Genomic DNA, 24,123 nt, shown 5'->3' on the forward strand with positions numbered 1-24,123 from the left:
ATATTTTCATATTTTATGTTTGCTCTCATGTTTTACACAACAATTTTGACAAGTTTGTGTGTATTTTGTTTGAAATTACGATTTCATACTCGCTTAATTGGACCATAAGAAGAATTCAACAATGAATGCAAAAATGTGTAAAACCATTCTTGACGAAATTGAAAAACTGAATAAAAGAAATTGCATTATAAGTCCGAGTTTACAATCTAATAAACTTTTCACTCTTTATAATAAAACATGCATATGATACATATGTATACAACAATTTGCCAAATCGCCCTGCTTTAACTCTTTAAAGCTGCTATGTATAGCTAAACAACATGCGTGATCTCAATTAGCATAAATTATACGCGTTATTTCATATATTTGTATCCAGTTTTGATCATGCACGTTTTGAATTTGTTATATGATGACATTACAGTTTACATACTGTGGTACAACAACACATGTAATCTATTTAATTGTTTGCTGCACGGAAACTTATATTGCAATTAAAGTGACATTTTTTAATTTATTTATGAAATACCGGCACTATTGTGCCTGGTTAATATGGGCTACTAAGAGGAAAATAATGCATTTATTTTTCTTAAGTTACACACAGTACTTTCAGTTCATTTTTCCATGTTTCCAAAAACATCATAAGTAATTACATATCGTACAACGAGACAAATGTGCTCTTTACAAATAACATTAAAAACCTGTCTTGATCAGAGCAATGTTAATCATAGGTGTGAAAAACACTGGATGCATAAATACATGGCGTTAAAATTAACACTTAAGGACCTGTTCACAGATAACCGAATTGACAATTCCATAATTTGGATTCCAATACAATAAGGTGTATACAAGGAATTTGAAACAATAGTGTGGTATACCTAAACTTGTATTTAAAAATAATACTCAAAAATTGATGAAGTTGATGTATTTTTCTATTCACGTTCTTACAAGCGTATAAAAAATACAGTTACATATTAAAAATTGGAAATCGCAATGGTAATGCATTATGCATATCGATCACAAGGAATAATAAAAATTAGGTGGAAACGTTTAAGTATCATTTCAATTTTTTTATATTTGTTTGCACAACAACAAACACCTGCGAACACGCCCTTTTTCGAGCACTGTTGCCTTTGATACACATTTTTGGAAAGAAAGTAGGTAAATAACCATTATATACTATTTTTTAAAGAACACAATTACAATATAGACCAGAGATACGTTGAATTGAAGACTATGGTAGACAGTACACAATAACAAATCTAGACGGTAGATATGTTAAACGGGAGGTCTTTGAAGTGCCGTTCCCGATGCCGCTTCATGTTGCCCTTGACCGAGAAGGAGGCCTGACACACGTCACACTTGAACGGTTTCTCTCCGGTATGAGTGCGCATGTGCATGGTCAGCGCAAAGTTGTCTGAGAACATCTTACCGCAGTGATGGCACTTGTGACACCGGATTTGGCCCAGCCCGCTGCGGGAAAACGCCACTGGAAGAGAGAAATCATGGAAGTATGATATTATAGAAGTTATAGCCACTGTCCATGTAATATAATAAAAAACATATTTTGGCGATAGTGATATCGAGTGTACATGATTTTATTTATCTGAATGTTTAAACCTATTTATTCAAACAATTATTTGATGCAAATATATATTGATCTACTGCTTTAAAGATTGAAATAATGTACTGAAAAACGCTACACTTTCGTCTGATGGTATAGTAATATATGTGTCTAAGAGTCCATTTATTAATAAGGTGTGCCTTAAAAATATGAAATTCGCCACTTTATGCCTAAATAACTGTTATGAGCATACGCAAAAATTCTACGAACATGTCTTCAATTTCAAACACTAAATATTTTGAATAAATATGACAACAAACTTAAATAAGGGACAACCAAACTGTACCTATACTCAATAAAGCTCTGTAAAAACGGAAAACAATAGTTCTGATTTATTTTAAAAAAAATGAACAGTGAATGATAACTGAATTTAAAACATTTATGTTTAGTATTGAATATGATATTACAATAATATAGGCATATTTATAAAAAAAAAATATTTGTAAATAATGTGTTATAAAACAGTAATATTAGTTTTGTACAATTGATGACATGTCAGAAATCACTTGAACTGTATAGTGTTGCTCTCTTTTTTTCAGTAACATTTTCTGCCAACATTACCAACACAAAATTCTACTATGTATCCAGTTAACCAAGACTTCACAACACTTGTTATGATGGCTTTACAACTGCAACGCAGAACGTCATTCCAAAGTTAAAATTTATAACATCAAGTCTTACATATTATGCCCTATGAAATCATACAGGCAAGTTGGTGCAAATTCAATGTTTAATCTGGTTGAAATCAAATCGAAAAGTATTTCGGTAATAACCAATTGTATGAAGTGGCGTAGCCTAGGAATTAAATCCCATGGGCAAAAGCCAGAGTTTATCTATGACAAAAACCTGAGTATTTGAATATTTACTTCGCCTGCATGTCTGTGATATAAGCACATATAAACACTGCCAAATGACATCAGCATCATTCATAAACAGTGTAAATAACCAATGTAATGTCCTATCTATTGTTTCATACACTGAAATTATTGAGCCTATAAAATTCCAAATTATTAAATAATAACATTTCAAAGTTATGAAAATGCAACATTTTTATAACTTCAACATAATAAGGATAATATTCATGTCTTTTAACTGCGCTGCATATTGCAGATATCACTTGTTGTCAACAGTTTGCAAGATCGCGCGTTCTGAATATAACTGAACACTCTCTTTGAATTTTCGGAATTACTTTTAAACAAGAGCTGTCTCCATCAGAAGACATATGCCCCCGGAAAATTATATTTCGAAACCTAAACGCAGATTTTGAAACCTAAATGCGGACCCTTTGGTCAAGGTCATAATTTGTGTGCGTATAGAAAGTCCCTGTCCATATACACATGCATACCAAATATGAAGGTTACATCTGAAGGGACATAGAAGTTATGAGCATTTTTCGAAACCTAAACGTGTGTGACGGACAGAAAGACAAACGGACAGACAGACAGACAGACGGACGGACAGTGAGACTGCTATATGTCACGCTACCAGGTGCATAAACAAGAGCACCACCTTGCGGGTGCAGACCGCTCATCTATTTTCTTTTTAAAGGTGAAGGGACTCTCAATTTCAATCACAAAGGAGGGAGGGGTGGAGTGAAGAGGGGTGTATAGTGTGGGGGTGTGGACATTTATTACATTATCTTCCAAACATGCGGAAAAAATGCAAAAAAAAATAATATAATTTTCGGGGGTGGGGGTGGGTGGGGGGGGGGGGGGGAGGGGATTCTTGGGTGCGATGGTTGGACGGTATTTCAAAAATAAAATAATAAAATAAATATTTGTGTTTTTTAACCGTTTAAAAAGAAAAACAATTTCGGGGGGGTGGGGGGGGGGGGGGTAAAGTGTGAGGGTGTGGTGGTCATTTGTGAGATGATCTTAAAAAAGAAATTAAAAAAAATATTAAGGGGGGAGGGAGGATTCGGGGGGGGGGGGGGAGGGGGGGGGGGTCACGGGGGAAGGTTTGGGTGGAGTCTATTGTGGTATGTCAGGTAAGAGTAGTTTTGTCAAAGTATCAATCAAATCTAATCATAAATAAAGAAGTTATGGCAATTTTAGCAAAATTTAATAATTTGACCTTGAGAGTCAAGGTCATTCAAAGGTCAAGGTAAAATTTAACTTGCCAGGTACAGTAACCTCATGATAGCATGAAAGTATTTGAAGTTTGAAAGCAATAGCCTTGATACTTTAGAAGTAAAGTGGATCGAAACACAAAATTTAACCATATATTCAAAGTTACTAAGTCAAAAAAGGGCCATAATTCCGTAAAAATGAAAACCAGAGTTATGCAACTTGTCGTTTTACTGTACCCTTATGATAGTTTGCGAGTGTACCAAGTATGAAAGCAATATCTATGATACTTTAGGGGTAGAGTGGACTAAAACACAAAACTTAACAAAATTTTCAATTTTCTAAGTATAAAGGGCCCATAATTCCGTCCAAATGCCAGTCAGAGTTACATAACTTTGCCTGCACAGTCCCCTAATGATAGTTAATACGTGTTGCAAGTATGAAAGCAATAGCTTTGATACTGTAGGAAAAAAATGGACCTAAACACAAAACTTAACCAAATTTTCAATTTTCTAAGTATAAAAAGGGCACATAATTCTGTCAAAATGCCAGTCAGAGTTACATAACTTTGCCTGCACAGTCCACTTATGATAGTTAGTAAGTGTTGCAAGTATGAAAGCAATAGCTTTGATACTTAAGGAATAAAATGGACCTAAACACAAAACTTAACCAAAATTTTCAATTTTCTAAGTATAAAAAGGGCACATAATTCTGTCAAAATGTACTCCATAGTTATCTCACTTTGCCTGCTCAGTCCCCTCATGATATTGAGTAAGTGTACCAAGTTTGAATGCAATAGCATTGATACTTTCTGAGAAAAGTGGACCTAAACGCAAAACTTAACCGGACGCCGACGCCAACGCCAACGCCGACGCCAAGGTGATGACAATAGCTCATAATTTTTTTTCAAAAAATAGATGAGCTAAAAAGGCTCCGCCAATAGTTTGTTTAAGAATAACTCACATGTATATTCCTTCTTTATCATAAGAATACAACGTCGTGTTACAAGAGTCATACATTTGAATGGTGCAGGCATTCACAACTTGTTAATTCATTATTTTCACAAGGCCTCCAGCCGACAGTATACAAGCATATTACTCCAGTGACCAGTCTATCTCGCTGTTTTTAAAGGCCAAAATTTTGACCTTAACCCACGTGATAACCATCTATAAAGACAACCAAATGCACGAGGCGCTCATTCACGATTTCGACATTGTTAAATCACGCGTAACGAGACTGCCGAGATAACGCGAGATTAAGGGTTCGGGGGGGGGGGGTCTGCCAGTATTCGCTCTACAGTATACACACCTTACCTATCCGCTATATGGACTTCATAAATAAAATAAAAGCGATAAATTGCCGATTTGTAACTAATAAAAGCAATCTTTATTTTTATTATATAGTTCAACGACCATCTGCTCGATAATAGTTCAGTACCATTGTAATTAGCGGCGCCGTAATTAACTACTGACAAAAATAACATGATCATACCTTACTGTACGGTGTGCAGAAACCAGTCAGAAATTAAAACAACTCCAGACTATTATAATTTTTGAGTTCAAGTTAATTTAAACACACCCACTTATTAAAATTAAACCTTTTTATATTAGCTCATTTTTCTAAATTTTCAGAAATAAAAACCAATTGGTATTTGCACATTTCAGTAAACCTAAGACTGCTTGATTGTTAAATATGTTTCATTTGTAAATTGTATAATAAATAAATAATCTATATATTTTTATTAGTTCTGTTGCAAGCCTAATTTAAGTTAAATATGTTTGATTTGTAAATTGTATAATAATCTATATATTTTTATTAATTCTGTTGCAAGCCTAATTTAAGTTAAATATGTTTGATTTGTAAATTGTATAATAATCTGTATATTTTTATTAGTTCAGTTGCAAGCCTAACTTGTTGTGTTTTTAAAATACATAAAAATCATATTGTTGACAACTATAATATGATTTAAGATCATTATTAAGCACAAGTAAGTCCCCCAAATCAAATCAATATTTATTTATTGTCGGTATGGTATACAAACATTATAACTAAAGCTATGAATGGCTTTTGACCGACAGCTTACCCCGGCCAGCTAAACCGGTAGAGTGATGATCTCTGACTCGCTCATGGGTTGGTAAGTTTAAGCCTCAACTCGGGTTCATCTCTTAGAAATAATTACACCTTAGGCTACCCTGTCTGTATCCCAAATTGCAGTCGAGGGTCACCGACATACATGTATCAAATACAATGTATGTGCTTATGTTAACATTTCCTGAAGATTCAACCACTGAGCAGGATAACTAAGTTAACCCCATATTATTAATGAAAAAAAATAAACATACTATTAGATGTATCAAACAGACAAACCAACTAGTACCTACTAGTACTTTCATAAGGAACATCATCCATTAACCATCTATACTTCCAGGTCTTTTGGCTCTGCTACATCAACAGGAATTAGCGTTGGTACAATTTATAATATTTCATCCCAACAACAAAATCTTTATAATGATAGTATTCATTTTACAGTCAGGTTTTACTTCTATAAGGTTAAAAACTAAATAGTGAATCAGTTTTTGAGATGAGCTTGTACCAAACACACACAAGCTCCTGTAAATTTTATACACACTTTAATGAGCAAGTATTTGGACGGTCACAGTTATTGCTTGTTGGAATGTCTCAGACTAACCAGGATATACAAGCAGTCTTCACTTTAGCATTTTTGAACAACTAGCCTGAAGCATTAATAGGACAGATTAAAATACCCACTAGCCCGACTATATGAATCAGGAAATTTTAATAGCCAAAATTTAATACATTTCACTAGCCCCGGGCTGTTGGGCTAGGGGTTAGCGTCAATACTGTAAAAGCAATAACAATTCTTCAAACATTGATACTTGTCTTGTTTTGAACAAATCTGCCATGACGAGTAGTTAATGGGGATAGCCCAACACACAACCAGTTAAGGATGACTGTGATACTGCTGAAAGTTTCACCAATATGGATATTTAGCCAATGGACATTTGACCAGGGACACTTTATTTAATTCGAAGTAAATGTTTTCTTAGCAGTGTTAATAGTCATGTCAACACATCACATGTTATGTTAAATGACTACATGACAACATTGGATGTATAGCAACTTAAACCCACATCCATTTTTTTATATTTCTGAATGTGTAGGATATTTTTTAATGTAAGGGTATGAAGTAGACACACATCTGAAGTATCTTTATTTTTTTTTTTTCAAAGAAGATAGTTTTGTAACTGTGGTGATGTATAATATTAATTGCAAGAGTTAATAACATTCCAGGTGTAGAATTCTTGAGCTTCATGCAGAATGAGATACAGTATTCCAGTTTCTGACTTCTGTTGACACTGTGATGTTCCTGAAAAAAAAGGTTTCTATAAGTTATTACAATTAACTATTCAATAAAATTTAAAGACAGCATAGTTATCTGTTTTAAAATAATTGTTCTTTTCAAAGAAAAGTATTTTACCAAAGGTAATTAAACTTCTAATTTGCCCAAACTTAACAAATAATATATTTTTCCATACCCCACCCGCTTTTGGCATGTTTCTTTTTTACCTACTTTAAACACAATAAAATCGAAATAAAGCATAAACATGAACTACAATTAAATCAAAGATACTAAGCTAATAACAAATTACAAAAAAAATCATACCATATAAGTTATATCTGCAAATTATTGGGAAATTATAATTGCATCAACACCGAACTCTATGCAGACGCAGCAGTAGATGATTGAGTACCCCCCCGACCTCACTTAATCCACTCAGAGTTGTCTCCCTTAAAATAATGTCGAAAAGGTCAATAGTTATTTCAGCGACCGTTGTCTATGTACAGATAGCTCTAGAACGTAGGCTGTGTACGTTCTTTGGGTGAGTAAAGACCACGTGTATTGATTTTTTTTTCTATCAACCTTTTTTAATAAGGTTTTTGCGTTGTCATTTTGAATGATCCTTCTACATGTTTTGTATGCCGCCGTTATTGTTTTGTTACAGGAATTATACGGCGAGGTTTAAAATATACTGAAACTTTTTGTGCATACTTTGGTGTTGTGCACGTGCTAGCCGGCATACTGTACTGTGTTTTTGCTTGACGATGTCAAGTATGTCTAAAAAGCACGACAAGGACGATGTCCTGTCAATTTTTGAATCGTCTGAGGGCGAATTCTCTGGCTTCGAGTGCGATGAACCTATCCCGTCTGGTGCCTCAAAGAAACTAAAATCTGTTGTAAAAAGAGTTAATGAAAATAAAAACAAAAGTGTCACGATTGAAAAGTCATTGCCAAATAACCCGTCGGGTGCCTCACAATCTAACAATAATGATAAAAACAAAAAAGTTCCTAATGTTGAGTCTTCTTCCGGTAAAAAGAAAAACAACGAGGCTGTTTCGAATGGTAATTGTGTTGATCTTGATAATTTAAATGAAGATTCCGTAAACAAATTACGATCAATTTTAGGTTTAGATGCATTTTTCTGACAAACTAATTCTGTGTTTGTTGCTCAAACTTGTCCAGAGGAATATGCCTCGTTGCATTGGATTTCGGATACGTCCGATTCGGACAATACTTTGACACATAACATTCGTGATTCATTATTCAATGAGAACGAGAATGAGGGTGACGATGATCCATTTACTTGGGATTTGCCAATTCGAAGGCCCCTGACAAGGGAGAACCCAATTTCTGAGTCACTGGCATCATTAATCAATACAGCTTGTACACAGCAATGTCAGATTAACAAAATTATTGACAAATATAAAGTTCCCTAAAATTGCCACTTTATGTCAGCTCCTCGTGTAAATGAGGAAATTTGGAGTGATTTGATGAAGTCTAGAAGGGTTCAGACAACAGACAAGTCTTTGAGAGACATTCAAGGGCTGATAACAGCTGGAATGATCCCAATTTTGTCATTGGCAAATATTATTTAGCCACATATTGCCCAACTTCCTGGAGCTAAAGACTGCATTTCAGATGCACTGACATTGCTGAGACAAGCTCAGTTTCATCTGAGTATTAGGAGCCGATATTTGTTAAGACCATCCCTGAAATCAAAATATTCAAACATTTGTAGTCTGAGTACCCCCATTACATCATATTTGTTTGGAGATGATGTTTCAAAAGAATTGAAAAAATGTGAGACTACTGTTAAAGTCGGAAAATTTGTCCCAAATAACAGGTACCCTAAATATTCACAGGGCTTTGGCCCAACCAGGAATCGGGGCTATAGGGGAGCTGGACGCTCGAGGCCATACAATTATGCAACACACGGCTACAGCTTTCACCCAATGGGTATGGGCAGACAACCCAGTCAATATGGACAATTTGGTTATCAGCACAACCTGCCAAGAGGGGGCAGAAAACCCGCGGCAGTAGCAACAGCAACATCAGCTGGCCCAAACTGAAGGCGAAAGATTTTGATGCTACTGTAAGTAATTCTAAAAGATTTATGTTATGTTTTGATGAATGGAAAATTATAACTTCAGATTCATGGGTTTTAGACACTGTTCAAGGATACAAAATTAATTTTGAACAGGTTCCAATACAAATAAATATTCCAAATCAAATCAAATTTTCAGAGATTGAAAAATCCTTGATTGATCAAGAAGTAAACAAAATGCTAAAAGAGGGTGCTAAAGAGTATTCTACTCATAAGAATGGAGAATTTATATCAAATTTATTTTTAGTTCCAAAACCAAATGGTAAATTTAGACCAGTTATAAATTTAAAGCAGCTGAATGAAAACGTTCACTATGATAAATTCAAACAAGAAACTTTTGCGTTTGTTTTGGAACTAATACAACCAAATGATTGGTTTATTTCCCTGGATTTGCGTTCAGCTTATTGGTCTATTCCCATTCATCAGGACTGCATAAAGTTTTTAAAATTTCTATGGCAAGATCAGTTATATGCATGTGTGTCTTTGCCTTTCGGCCTAAGCTCGGCACCTTTTGTATTTACAAAAACATTGAAGCCAGTGTATGCTTCTTTTAGGAAACTGGGAATAAGATGTTCTTATTACATAGATGATTCAATAGGAATGAATAATGACAGACGATTGTGCAAGTCGAATGCTGAACTTATGATTAGAACATTGGAGTCTTTGGGTTATTAATGACGAGAAATCTGTCGTAGAGCCTGTTAAAAGGATTACCTATTTTGGGTTTGTGATTGACTCAGAGCTGTTCAAGATTTTCTTGCCAGATGATAAAATAAGAAAAAATCAAAACCATGGGTGTGAATTTATCAAATAAAAAATTCATTTCAATAAGAGAGCTGGCATCTTTCATTGGGATGATCATAAATTCATTTGATCCTGTCCTTGAAGGACCGTTACATTACAGAACATTAGAAAGGTTCAAAGTTCAGGCTTTGCAAAAGAATCCAGATTTTAATTCAACAGTTCAATTAAATCCTGCATGTTTGATGGAGATAAATTGGAAGATTAAAAATGTTCAAAACAAACACGGCAAAACGATACGCCAAAATCCGATTACACTATGGATTCAAACTGATGCCTCCAATGCTGGTTTTGGGTCCTATTGTGTTGAGGAAAAACTATCAACAAATGGAAGATGGTCTATTAAGGAATCAAAAAAACGTATTAATTTCTTAGAATTACTTGCAATATTTTTGCATTGAAATCTTGGGTATCGGATAAACATGACATATATGTAAGAATTCAGTCAGATTCTATGAATTGATTGCATATATATTTTGGTGGAATGGCAAATACCTCTTTAGATGATATGGCAAAAATTATTTGGGAATGGTGTTTGGCAAGAAATGTTTTCATATCGGCATATCATATACCAGGAAAGAATGATGTAGAAGCAGATTTCTTCTCAAGACATTTTCATGCCCCCCTTCGAAGAAGAGGGGGTATATTGCTTTGCAAATGTCGGTCTGACGGTCTGTCGGTCGGTCTGTCGGTCTGTCCACCAGGTAGTTTCCGGATGATAACTCAAGAACACTTAGGCCTAGGATCATGAAACTTCATAGGTACATTGATCATGATTGGCAGATGACCCCTTTTGATTTTGAGGTCACTAGATCAAAGGTCAAGGTCACGGTGACCCGATATAGTAAAATGGTTTCCAGATGATAACTCAAGAACGCTTATGCCTAGGATCATGAAACTTGATAGGTAGATTGATCAGGACTCGCAGATGACCCCTATTGATTTTCATGTCACTAGGTCAAAGGGCAAGGTCACGGTGACCCGAAATAGTAAAATAGTTTCCGGATGATAACTCAAGAACGCTAATGGCCAGGATCATAAAACTTCATAGGTAGATTGATAATGACTGGCAGATGACCCCTATTGATTTTCAGGTCACTAGGTCGAAACAAGGTCACGGTGACCCGAAATAGTAAAATGGTTTCCCGATAATAACTCAAGAATGCTTATGCCTAGGATCATGAAACTTGATAGGTAGATTGATCATGACTCGCAGTTGACCCCTTTTGATTTTCAGGTCACTATATCAAAGGTCAAGGTGACCCGAAAAAGTAAAATGGTTTCCGGATGATAACTTAAAAACGCTTATGGCTAGGATCATGAAACTTCATAGGTACATTGATCATGACTCGCAGATGACCACTTTTGATTTTGAGGTCACTAGGTCAAAGGTCAAGGTGACCCTAAATAGTAAAATGGTTTCCAGATGATAACTCAAGAACGCTTATGCCTAGGATCATGAAACTTCATAGGTACATTGATCATGACTCGCAGATGACCCCTATTGATTTTCAGGTCACTAGGTCAAAGGTCAAGGTCACTGTGACCGAAAATAGTAACATGGTTTCCAGATGATGACTCAAGAACGCTTACTCCTAGGATCATGAAACTTAATAGGTAGATTGATCATGACTCGCAGATGACCCCTATCGATTTTAAGGTCACTAGGTCAAAGGTCAAGGTCACGGTAACCCGAAATAGTAAAATGGTTTCCGGATGATAACTCAAGAACGCTTATGGCTAGGATCATAAAACTTCATAGGTACATTGATCATGGCTCGCAGATGACCCCTTTTGATTTTCAGGTCACTAGGTCAAAGGTCAAGGTCACAGTGACAAAAAACATATTCACACAATGACTGTCACTACAACGGAGAGCCCACATGGGGGGCATGCATGTTTTATTCAGATAGCACTGAATGGATGCTTAAAAAGAAAAATTTTACGAGACTGATCACACATTTTGTACGTCCAAATGTTGATTTATTTGCCTCAAGGCTTAATTGTCAATTAGAGGTGTATGCTTCATGGATGCCAGATCCAAATGCTTTTGCAACAAATGCATTTTCATTGAACTGGACCAAATTTACTCCATACATTGTTCCACCCTGTTGTCTTATGGGAGCTATTTTAAATAAAATTAGAGAAGATAATGTCAAACATGCATTGATTGTATGTCCTTTTTGGACAAATCAAATTTGATTTTCATCCTTACTACAGTGTATGATTTCTTTGCCTGTTAGATTACCACGTCACAGAGATATTTTGACGCTTCCACACAACGACACACAACATCCAATGGGAAAGAAGTTGTAGTTGATTGGAACAGTTGTGTCCGGAAATCCCTTGCTGATATAGGCATTTCACCGCAGATTGCGGAAGGCATCCTCAAACAGTTGACGATCAGGCACAAGAAAGCAGTATTCATCAGCTTGGAAGAAATGGACTTTGTGGTGTAACATCCAATATAGAGATCCCATTTGTCCAACTCATGAACTTATTTTAAAATATTTGTTTTATTTGAAGAACATGAATAAATCCTACAGTGAAATAAGTACACATAAATCTGTGATTATGGGAACATTGAAGCTTCTTAATCCTAAGTTCAATGGTTCTAGTATGATTATTATAAGGTTAATGAAGGGATTATACAACACTATTCCACCAAAACCAAGATATAATTTTACTTGGGATGTCAGTAAAGTTCTTAATTTGATTTCTACATGGATGCCTCTTGATAAGTTGTCTATAAAAAAATTAACATGTAAACTAACAGTTTTAGTTTAGTTTGTCGACTGCCGCAAGGGTACAGACATTAAAATCTCTTTGTATAGATCGTTGTGTTTTGGAAGCTGACAGGGTCTTGTTTAACTGTGGCGATAAGTTAAAGCATTCAAAGCCAGGTAATGATCATATTTTAATTTTGAGGGCTTTTGAAGATCCTCGACTCTGTCCAGTAAGGACTTTGAAATGTTTTCTGTCTAAGACAGAGGATTTAAGAAAATCTAGACAATTGTTTGTTTCTTATTCAAATTTTAAGGCTGTGTCTACCAGTACCATTGCAAGATGGCTTAAATATGTGTTAGATCTTGCAGGTGGTGATACACACATTTATAAGGCTCATTCATTTAGAGGAGCCTCTGTTTCTGCCGCGTTCATGAAAGGTTGTAAAGTGTCTGACATTAAAAACTGCTGATTGGTCATCAGTTAAAAATTTCAAAAAATTCTATCTTAGGGATATTGAGCACTCTGAAAGCGATCAGGCTAAGTCATTTAGTACTGCTGTTTTGTCTAGAGAAAGAACATAGTATTACTTAAAGAAACATGTTGTTTCCACAATGTTCTGAAAATAATCACAAGTAACAGTTTGATTTGATTACCCATTGTAGAACTCATATCTGCTGTAATATGAAGATTGTTTTTTGTCTTTTCTGATGTGCATTTACATTTTTGCTTTAATAAGTGTTTTTCAAATATCAGTTACAATTATATTTGTTTGACAAGGTATAAATAGTCATATAGGAATGCTATATTTTTGACAATGAATCTTCACTATGAAGATATTTTGCCCAAATGATATTACGAAAAATGTTGCTAAACGTCCCTAAAAGACACTTCTTCAGTCAATTATTGATCATATTTGTAAAATTGTAATTTTTATGATGAACAGATGAAAGGTTTAAATGGAAGACATTAGAATCTAATTAGAAACTATGTCAATATTATCATTGTTATGATATGAAAATTGCTTTTATTGCAAAATAATAGAACATACAATTTTCGTATGTTAAGAATTATATAATATGTTCAATACAAATTTTGTAAAATAGACATTCAAATAGTTTGTTTTTTCCTTTTGGGTGTTTATGTTGGCGTCTTTAAAGATGCTTGTATACTGTAGGCTGGAGGCCTTGTGAAAATAATGGTCCCCCCATCCAAGCACTTGTGTGATGGATGGGGGATATTATTGGAATAAGGCCGGAGGCCGAAAGTATACAAGCACCCACACTTACTTTTCCTTTTGTAAAATGAATTATAGAGTTTCTCCCATCCCTAATGATCTGGGGAGATAAAAATAACCATGTTATTCTTACCTAGAGTTTGAATCGCCAACATAAATGACTTTAAAATCTATGAGCGGTATGAGCGCCTCGTGCATTTCGTTGTCTTTATAGATGGTTATCACGTGGGTTAAGGTCAAAATTTTGACCTTTAAAAACAGCGAAATAGACTGGTCACTGGAGTAATATGCTTGTATACTTTCGGCCTCCGGCCTTATTCCAATAATGTCCCCCATCCATCACACAAGTGCTTGGATGGGGAGACCATTTTTCGTTATATGGCTATATAGTAAAACCTTGTTAACACTGTAGAGGCCACATTTATTTTCCGATCTTCATAAAACTTTGTCAGAAGATTTGTCCCAATAATATCTTGGATGAGTTTGAAAATGGTAACCTTTGCTTGAAAAGCATGGCTGCCAAGGGGCGGGGCATTTTTCCATATATGGCTATTAGGGCTATAGTAAAATCTTGTTAACACTCTTGAGGCCACATTTATTGTATAATCTTAATGAAACTTGGTCAGAAGATTCATCCCAATAATATCTTGGACGAGTCCAAAAATGATGACGGTTGGTTGAAAAACATGGCCGCCAGGGGGCGGGGCATTTTTCCTTACATGGCTATTGTAAAACCTTGTTATCACTCTAGAGGCCACATTTATTTTCCGATCTGCATGAAACTTGGTCAGAAGATTTATCCCAATGATATCTTGGATGAGTTTGAAAATGGTTTTGGTTTCTTTAAAAACATGGCCACCAAGGGGCGGGGCATTTTTCCTTATAAGGCTTTATATGGCTTTTGTAAAACCTTGTTAACACTCTAGAGGCCACATTTATTGTCCAATCTTCATGATATATGGTCAGAAGATTTGTCTTATTGATATCTTGGATGAGTTCGAAAATGGTTACGTTTGCTTGCAAAACATGGATGCCAAGGGGCAGGGCATTTTTCCTTTTATGGCTATATATGGCTATAGTAAAATCTTAACACTCTTGAGGCCACATTTATAGTTTGATCTTCATGAAACTTGGTCAGAAGATTCATCCCATTAATATCTTGGACGAGTTCAAAAATGATGCTGGTTGGTTGAAAAACATGGCCACCACAGGGGCGGGGCATTTTTCCTTATATGGCTATAGTAAAACCTTGTCTACACTCTAAAGGTCACATTTATTTTTGATCATCATTTTTTTTTTTTTATTCAATATCATACATACAATGTAAACATGTATATGATCATACAACATAGTGATTGTACAAAGCAATAAAGTTCAGACATGTTATACAAGATATGCTAATATAATATATATTTTTTTAGAGAGAAAAGAAAAGAACAACAGAGGAATAGTTATGAAAAATGATAAGTTGTATAAAGGCGGAAGAAAGCATACTGGGCTTGTGTGTTTTGTTGTATATTCACAATGGTCTTGTCAGATTGAAAAAAAAATAAAAATAAAAATAAACAATACTATTTTAGAGAGATAAACTAGCATTAGGGATAAACTAGCATTTTGATCATCATGAAACTTGGTCAGAAGATTTGTCCCAATGATATCTTGGCTGAGTTTGAAAATGGTTTTGGTTGCTTTAAAAACATGTCCACCAGGGGCGGGGAATTTGCCCTTATATGGCTAAAGTAAAACCTTGTTAACACTCTTGAGGCCGCATTTATTGTCCAATCTTCATTAAATTTGCTCGGAAGATTGGTCTGAATGATATATTGGATAAGTTTGAAAATAATTATGTTTGCTTGAAAAACATGGCTTCCAAGGCGCGGGGCATTTTTCCTTATATGGGTTTAGTAAAATCTTGTTAACACTCTAGAGGCCACATTTACTCTCCGATCTTCATGAAACTTGGTTAGAAGATTCATCATTTAATATCTTGGACGAGTAAAAAAATGATGCCGATTGGTGGAAAAACATTGCTGCCAGGGTCGGGGCATTTTTTCCTGATATGGCCATAGTAAAACCTTGTTAACACTCTAGAGGCCACATATATTTTCCGATCTGAGAAGATTTGTCCCAATAATATCTTGTCATCTCAGGTGAGCGACTTTGGGCCTTTGAGGCTCTCTTGTTTATTTTACAGTACTGCCCCTTTAATTATATTGGATTTCTTTCACATCATCGTGTCATCGCTACTAAAGTACGTCACCCAGCCACTTTTACTGATTTGGGCTACATGCATAGGTCATCAGGTTTATATCGTTATTAAAACTTAATTAATCTTTTCTTTCTTGTTTGATGTATTATTTTAGCATTCACAATAATTTTAAATAACCAAGCTATGTAATATTGTTTTTATACCCATTATTGCTGCTTCTTCCTATATGTGCAGTTGTGCATGATGATCTGAAATATCAACTACAGTCCACTCTCATTATTTCGACATTGGATATCTTGATATTATCGATATGTCAAAGTAAGCTCAATGTCCCAACTTTTTTCCTTGATCTATATAAATAAACATCACATATCTCGATTTTCGTTATGTCAAATAATTTGATATCTCGATATTAAATTTTGTCCAGAGTCCTGATTTAAAATGTATTTACTGTGTTTTATCTCGAAGTGCGAATAACTAACCCAGCGTCGGCAAAGGTGAGAATTGTTTTCTTTGAAACTTCACCGTCCCGCTTCGCCAGGCTGCTCCCGATACTGTGCGGTAGATAATTGATCCGTTAATTGCATCAATGACCACACGTGTGTAATGTCGTTAGCCCTGTCACTTTATAACCTGTGGGTGTATTGTCCCCTACTGGTTTTATCTGAGGGTACTTATGGTTTGCGCTCTGTGTGTCTTTCTGTCTGTCTGTGAGTCTGTCTGTCTGTCTGTCACACTTTTCTGGATCCTGCGATAACTTTAAAAGTTCTTAACATTTTTTCATGAAACTTGAAACATGGATAGATGGCAATATGGACATTACGCACGTCATTTCATTTTTTTCTTACGTCAAAATTTGTGGTTGTTATGGCAACAAATAGACTAGAAATACTGCTGAAAATGGTGGTGTTCTGGATCCTGCGATAACTTTAAAAGTTCTTAATATTTTTTCATGAAACTTACAACATGGATAGATGGCAATATGGACATTATGCACGTCATTTCATTTTTTTTTTACGTCAAAAATTGTGGTTGCTTTGGCAACAAATAGACTAGAAATACTGCTGAAAATGGTGGTGTTCTGGATCCTGCGATAACTTAAAAAGTTCTTAATACTTTTTCATGAAACTTGCAACATGGATAGATGGCAATATGGACATTATGCACGTCATTTCATTTTGTTTCTAAGTCAAAAATTGTGGTTGCTATGGCAACCAAAAAAATAATAATCTGAAAATGGTGGAATTTCTGATAATGGTGGAGCCGGTAGGGGACCATATTGCTTGACAATAGCCTTGTTTTATACTAATAATCAATTGAACTTTGCATTTCAAACCACAAAATGTACATGCACAGTTCATTATTCCGGAACGTTATTTACGCATGTACAGATGAAAAACCCTCGTCTTGATTGGACGTCAATAGATCTATCCCGGAAAAGCACGAGTTTAGAAAAACCACTAATCACCCCGGTACAAACAACGCTTGTTCATTAAATCAACCAATCATAGCTTCCTTAAAATTATAACGGTTGATACGGTGTGTGATTTTGAAAGGATTATAAACGGGTCATGTTTATCTGTACCAGCAGATTAGTGGGTTTTTCCAAAAAGTTGCTTTTTCCGGGATACTTTTATTGCATCATAACTTTAAATAGCAACATTACCAGATGTTTTTTCGACAGTTTAGAAAATGATAACCGCGTGTTCATGCAATTCACTCTTAAACGTCATTTTAAGCATTAAAATAGCAAATTTAATCGTGCATCGTAAAATCACAGGAAGAGAGTATTATGCCACACGGTGACGGCTTTAGTTAGACCACTTAGCAGGTATTTAGATGTTAAAACAAGGTACATTTTAATCTCTTTTTATGCCCCCCTTCGAAGTAGGGGGGTATATTGTTTTGCACATGTTAGTCGGTCCGTCGGACGATCCGTCCACCAGATGGTTTCCGGATGATAACTCAAGAACGCGTAGGCCTAGGATCATGAAATTTCATAGGTACATTGACTGGCAGATGACCCCTATTGATTTTCAAGTCACTAGGTCAAAGGTCAAGGTCACAGTGACTCCAAATAGTAAAATGGTTTCCGGATGATATCTCAATAATGCTTAGGCCTATTATCATGAAACTTCATAGGTACATTGATCATGACTGGCAGATGACTCCTGTTGATTTTCAGGTCACTAAGTCAAAGGTCAAGGTCACAGTGACTCCAAATAGTAAAATGGTTTCCGGATGATATCTCAAGAATGCTAAGGCCTATTATCATGAAACTTCATAGGTACATAGGTACATTGATCATGACTGGCAGATGACCCCTATGATTTCCAGGTCACTAGGCCAAAGGTAAAGGTCACAGTGACTCGAAATAGTAAAATGGTTTCCGGATGATAACTCAAGAATGCTTACACCTATGATCATGAAACTTCATAGGTACATTGATCATGACTCGCAGATGACCTCTATTGATTTTCAGGTCACTAGGTCAAAGGTCAAGGTCACAGTGACTTGAAACATTAAAATGGTTTCCGGATGATAACTCAAGATTGCTTACGCCTAGGATCATGAAACTTCATAGGTTCATTGATCATGACTGGCAGATGACCCCTATTGATTTTCAGGTCACTAGGTCAAAGGTCAAGGTCACAGTGACAAAAAACTTATTCACACAATGGCTGCCACTACAATTGACAGCCCATATGGGGGGCATGCATGTTTTACAAACAGCCCTTGTTTTCTTTGAAAACGCCTAATCGGATATCTCGAACTCTCGTTAACTCGATATTTATTCTTGTTCCCGCCGACTTCGAGATACCGAGAGTGGACTGTATATAATGCCATATTCTTAAATCTTTTCCTAAAAAGAAGGAATGTAGTTGACACTTGTTTGTAATTTCATTTCATCGTTCCTCAAAAAGTTGTAACTCTGTTTCTCTGGTCTCCTTCCTACCACTGAGTAATTAAATGGTAATTAAATGGAATGCGTTTTAATTCCCTTTTATTATTGTTTAATTTGAGTTGCAATGCTATGAGGTTAAATTTTATTTACACTTATCATGAATTTTGCTGGGCCAAGTGTGAGGTTGAGCGCTCTGAAACCGGTTTAAAGCCAATACTTTTCATTGACCGTTCCAAGGCGGTGACCCCAGCTTTATTCTTCTATGTGTGTATGTTGTTTCGTATTGTGCTGTTTCGTACTATTTTGGCAATTGGTCATTTGCCATGAATAAAGGACCAACTAATTGTATATAATAAGAATGCAATACTGCTCCAACAGTTGGAGTTTCACTTCTTTATATCTAGTGTTAAACAAGTTTTACAATAACCATATTAGGAAAAATGCCCCGCCATCTAGTGGCTATGTTTTTCAAGTACATGAGGCAGTCATATATGTATGTATTGCTTTTTAATAGGTCTTTCATACAAACAATAAGTGTGTTTTATCCTGTCATTAATACACCATGAAAAGAACTTTGGACGAGATTATATGCATTGAATACATTAAATGTGATGCCCCTGCATAGTGAATTCATCTGAGTAAAATTGTAGTGCAAACTAAAAAGAAGTTATACGCTGTAACTATAATATAACACAGATGAAAGGGTATAAGCCACAAAAACATGTAATATACAGACTGGTCGTTCTGTGCTAATTTATTGCCATGTTGTGATGTTATTCAGAATAACATGCATATAAACCCTTCTTTATCATTTAATTGATATATACTGCTTTTTTGAGTATACATTTATTGAGTATACATTATCTATCCCGATCTCATACAAAACCTAAATGAAAAAAATATAATTGTATCCACCATTGAAGATATATGTGCTTAAGAATTCTATTAACATAAATATATACACTTTGTTAAGTGTACAGCGTACAGTGATTTATGGGGCAGGACAGAACATGTGCAAATTAGGTAACGGATGGTCACACAGGTCCATACAATATACATCAAGATTCACACACACACGCACACACACACACACACACAAATTTAGTGTGGGACTGTAAGATTTAACCAAAAATTGTTAAAACACGATCTATTTTTAGTGACAAAATGTGAGTACTATTATGTTTTGACTTTCTACTGGCTTTGACAGGAAGGACCAAGAAACTGACAACACTTATTACTAAAAGAGTGGAATAACACATAACACAATCTTAAAAATGTATGTCTTTGATTAAACAACAATTCATGAACATACATATATATTTTTAAGAATGTTAGAAAACAAACAAATAATGCATGGGATTCCCTTTTTTGCAGACATCATCCCTGAAAGTCATTGACCCAAGTCTCGGATTTACCTACATTTCATACTTAACCCTGCCCTAAGTCAAAAGTCGAGTTAACTGTTCAAATTATTTGGCAGAAGTGGCAAGCATGGCTCGAAAGAGTATCAATTGCAAGAATCAAGCTCCTATGTCCAAGTTTAGGGTCATTGTTCAAGGTTATATGTCAATTATGAGAAACCAACCCATGCGCCATTGTCCTTCAAATAAGTTTGGCAACATGGACATAGTTTTATGTTACTTGACTTAATTTTTTAACAAGTATTATTTAAAAGGCTCAAAAGTGAATGCTAAAGTCACAAATTCAAAGGGCATAACACTGCCAGCTGCAATTAATTTTAAATAAAATGTACCATTCTTGTTAAACTGGGCATTAATTTGTACTATATGTTTCGAAACTATTTGTATTAAATACTTCTGTGCTTTGAGTCAGTTTCAATTGGCATTTAATTCAATTCACTGCATACATTCTTTGTCATAGGTTTAAAGTAACCTGATACTATACTTGTCCTCACATGACAGTTTACACTGTTCACTGGTCACACAAACCTGTGCCGCTCAGAGCTGATTGGATCACAGGTATTGGGCGCGTTGCCAAGTCACTTTAACACTATCAATATGTGGTTTGGATCATAGTTAGGCAAAGATTTTATAAGTTCAGATATGATTTTATGAGACGTGTGTGAGAAGTGTTAAATGTTGGTATTATGTGAAAAGTATCTAAAACGTGTGTATGCGTAACATGTTTCTATATTGATGTAGATTTGTTTGGATTTCAAGTTTAAAAGTGACTTTGTTAAAATCAATTAATCTTAAAAATGGCTTTTTCGTCTTCAGTTAAGGGTTCGGATGAAGTGAAGGACTATATTTGTAATGCCTGTGAAGACCAAAATAATGAAGAGACAAGTGCTGACTTTTATTGTAAACAGTGTGATAGGTTTTATTGTGGAAACTGTATAGATCATCATGGTAAAGCATTGGCCAAACATACTGCATTTGGAAGAGTAGATATAGATAAATGGCCAGTTTCTAAAAAAGATCTGGATTTTCTACAAACTTGTGATGAACACAGGAACAATAAACTTGACAAGTTCTGCAAGGAACACAGACAGCTGTGCTGCCCTCAGTGTGTATCTGATCAACACAGGTGTGTTAGACTTCAGTGGTTTATATTTTAACTTTTGATTGCATTTATTTAAATGAATCTTCATACTCAAAAGAATGTAAATTAAATCTCTAAGCAACATTTAAATTGCCATTAGCAACATTTAAATTGCCATATATACACACATGAAGTTAGCCTTTTCTAGTTTCCTAAACATCGAGGACCTAAATTTATTTGTTCCTATATCACAATGTAAACTTTGAAATGTTTTGCAAATTTAATTTTGTGAACAGGAGATTAAAATACATAAAGAACTATTAAAAGGTCTAAACATTGATATCAAGTATGTTAAGGTTTAGTCTACTTCTAGTTTTATGTGGTTGGACTATATGTTTACGTTATTTATCTGTATACATGTTTGCCCCTCTGCCTGTCGACCAGTCTGTGTCCACTGAACTTGATCCTTGCAATTTATTGGACTGTTCTGAACATACTTTAAAATATACTGAACATACTTTGATAAAATATACTTTTTCCCTATATTGCTAATGCTAATCTGTTGGTACACTCTGAAAATCCAATTTTTTCCCAAACTTCATTCAACTCTCCAAGAAACCTTGTTTTAATGATATCTTGGCTGAGTTTGAAAATAGTTCCAGTGCATTGAATACTGTTTTTATTTTATAGCTATTGTGAAACCTTTTGAACAATCTACAGATCACATTTTGCAAGCATTGAAGAATCCACTCGACTGCTCGCATATGCGAGTGAAGTTGACGGTCGGGCGAGTAAAGTTTGTTAAATACTCGACCGACCGAGCAAGTGCTGTTTTTCAAGTTGAGAAATATAAATTCAGTTCCAGAACTCCTGCAACATCGATACAAATTGCGAACAATTTTTCGAACGAACAAAAAAAAGGTTTAGTATGTAATACAGTGTCTTTCTAGTTGGGTTCAAGGTCGAATTTCATTATGGTCAGTATATAAAACTTAAAGCAACTGTTTCTTTCAATAATATATTCAATTTCATAATAGTGTTCATTAGAAACTGTTCATGATGTCATACTGAAGGATTACAATATTCCCTTTAGGTTGGCTCAAGACTTTTAAAGCCCTGAAATTATACAATAACATAACATTAATATCATATAGGAAAAACATAGAATAACCTGCAAGTAAATCATGTTCACACATAAACTTATTAACAGGATGTGTTCTAGTGGACCGAATAACATTAACACTTCAACATGTTTAAATATTCTCTATGCAATCCATATGATAAAACAACGCTTAGAAAACAGTTAACATCACATATATATAAATAACATACAAAAGTTATGTTTTCTTCTCTTCCACACACATACACACACATACAATACATATCAACATACCAAATGTGGTTTGGGCTTTTACACCTGTCTGTCCGCCTCTCTCTTTTCTCACTAACTGTGGTGATGGTTAAAACTGCAACATTAGATTTATGGTGCACACTAGAAAGAGGGTGATGACTGAAAATAGGACTTAAAGAATGGAAAAGTACAGTAATTTCCCAAATACAGGTTTATACACAAAACCTCAGTACAAAGTATTTACAAACAAAGCATTACCCATTTGCAATCAATTCAGCAGTATATAATAAATACAAAAATGTATTGCATGTTTAATACACTTAGTACTTACCTGATAAGAAATACACATGAAGAAATAAAACTCTGCAGCTCAAGCAAAAACTGACTGCTGACACTTTGACTGTCCAGAACACAATGCAAAAGAGAGGGAAAACTTATCTGGCTTAACAGGTTTTGAAATCAATCAACTGTTGTCATTGGTCACAGTGATCACCTGACTGAGTTAATTTAAAGTAAGTCAACTATGACATTTGTTCACAGTGGTCAAAGGTAGATAATTGACTACTCTGATAGAATTATTTGAAATTCTACCTGGTTACAGGTACATAAAGAAACTGCACTTTCGTTTTGACAATGACGTCACGGGCACAGTAAAAATAATTCTCGAAATCGGCTGCGCTCTTTTCGTACGTGTCAGTGCTCTAATTAGCTTATTAGCTAATCGATTAGAAGTGGAAAAAAAAACAGTTTAATATATTGGTAATTTCCTGAAGAATAAAATTTCATTTTAATGTAAATATCAATAAAAAATAATACATAACTGGTTAATTATAATACTTCTTATATTCAGTTAAAAATAAACAGAAACAATAATTATTAATAAACAGAATAATTCGTGATCAGAAGCCTTAGCCAAAATTTACCATATTGTAACCATTTGTCAATCAAGCGTGTCTTTCAGTATAAGTTCGTCTGAAATAATATGATTATAGGTGCTACCTAATTTACGGGCAAAAGCTTTTTAAGTTTTTTTGATAACTATGTATTTTTAATAAATATATTGACATGATTGTGTTCAAAATATTATAATTGTTGCAATAATAAAGTAATGCATCCAAAAAAAATCAATCTTAAAACAAGTTACATGTTCCAAGCTTAAAGATCTAGCATCTTATATTTTTTTGTTTTCTAGCCACAGGAATTTATAGCTGGTTCGGTGTCTGTGGTATAGTGGATGGGGTG

General features: G+C 34.9%; 2 long non-coding RNA genes across 3 annotated transcripts; one reads left to right on the forward strand and one right to left on the reverse strand.

Moving 5' to 3' along the window:
• Nucleotides 1-7,523: 7,523 nt before the first annotated feature.
• Nucleotides 7,524-13,739, forward strand: LOC127858387 (uncharacterized). 2 transcript variants are annotated; one of them, XR_008038877.1, is made up of 3 exons: nt 7,524-7,589; nt 8,911-9,140; nt 12,197-13,739. It is a non-coding gene; the product is annotated as an uncharacterized LOC127858387 (long non-coding RNA). The 2 variants fall into 2 exon arrangements; XR_008038876.1 differs by lacking the exon at nt 7,524-7,589 and adding an exon at nt 8,062-8,110.
• An 8,793-nt stretch (nt 13,740-22,532) lies between these two features.
• On the reverse strand, nt 22,533-23,354 carry LOC127858391 (uncharacterized). The gene is made up of 3 exons (XR_008038881.1): nt 23,213-23,354; nt 22,924-22,996; nt 22,533-22,646 (listed from the first exon to the last, which is right to left on the reverse strand). It is a non-coding gene; the product is annotated as an uncharacterized LOC127858391 (long non-coding RNA).
• Nucleotides 23,355-24,123: the final 769 nt, after the last annotated feature.

The sequence above is a fragment of the Dreissena polymorpha genome, chromosome 14 (genome assembly GCF_020536995.1).
Source record: "Dreissena polymorpha isolate Duluth1 chromosome 14, UMN_Dpol_1.0, whole genome shotgun sequence".
NCBI lineage: Eukaryota > Metazoa > Mollusca > Bivalvia > Myida > Dreissenidae > Dreissena > Dreissena polymorpha.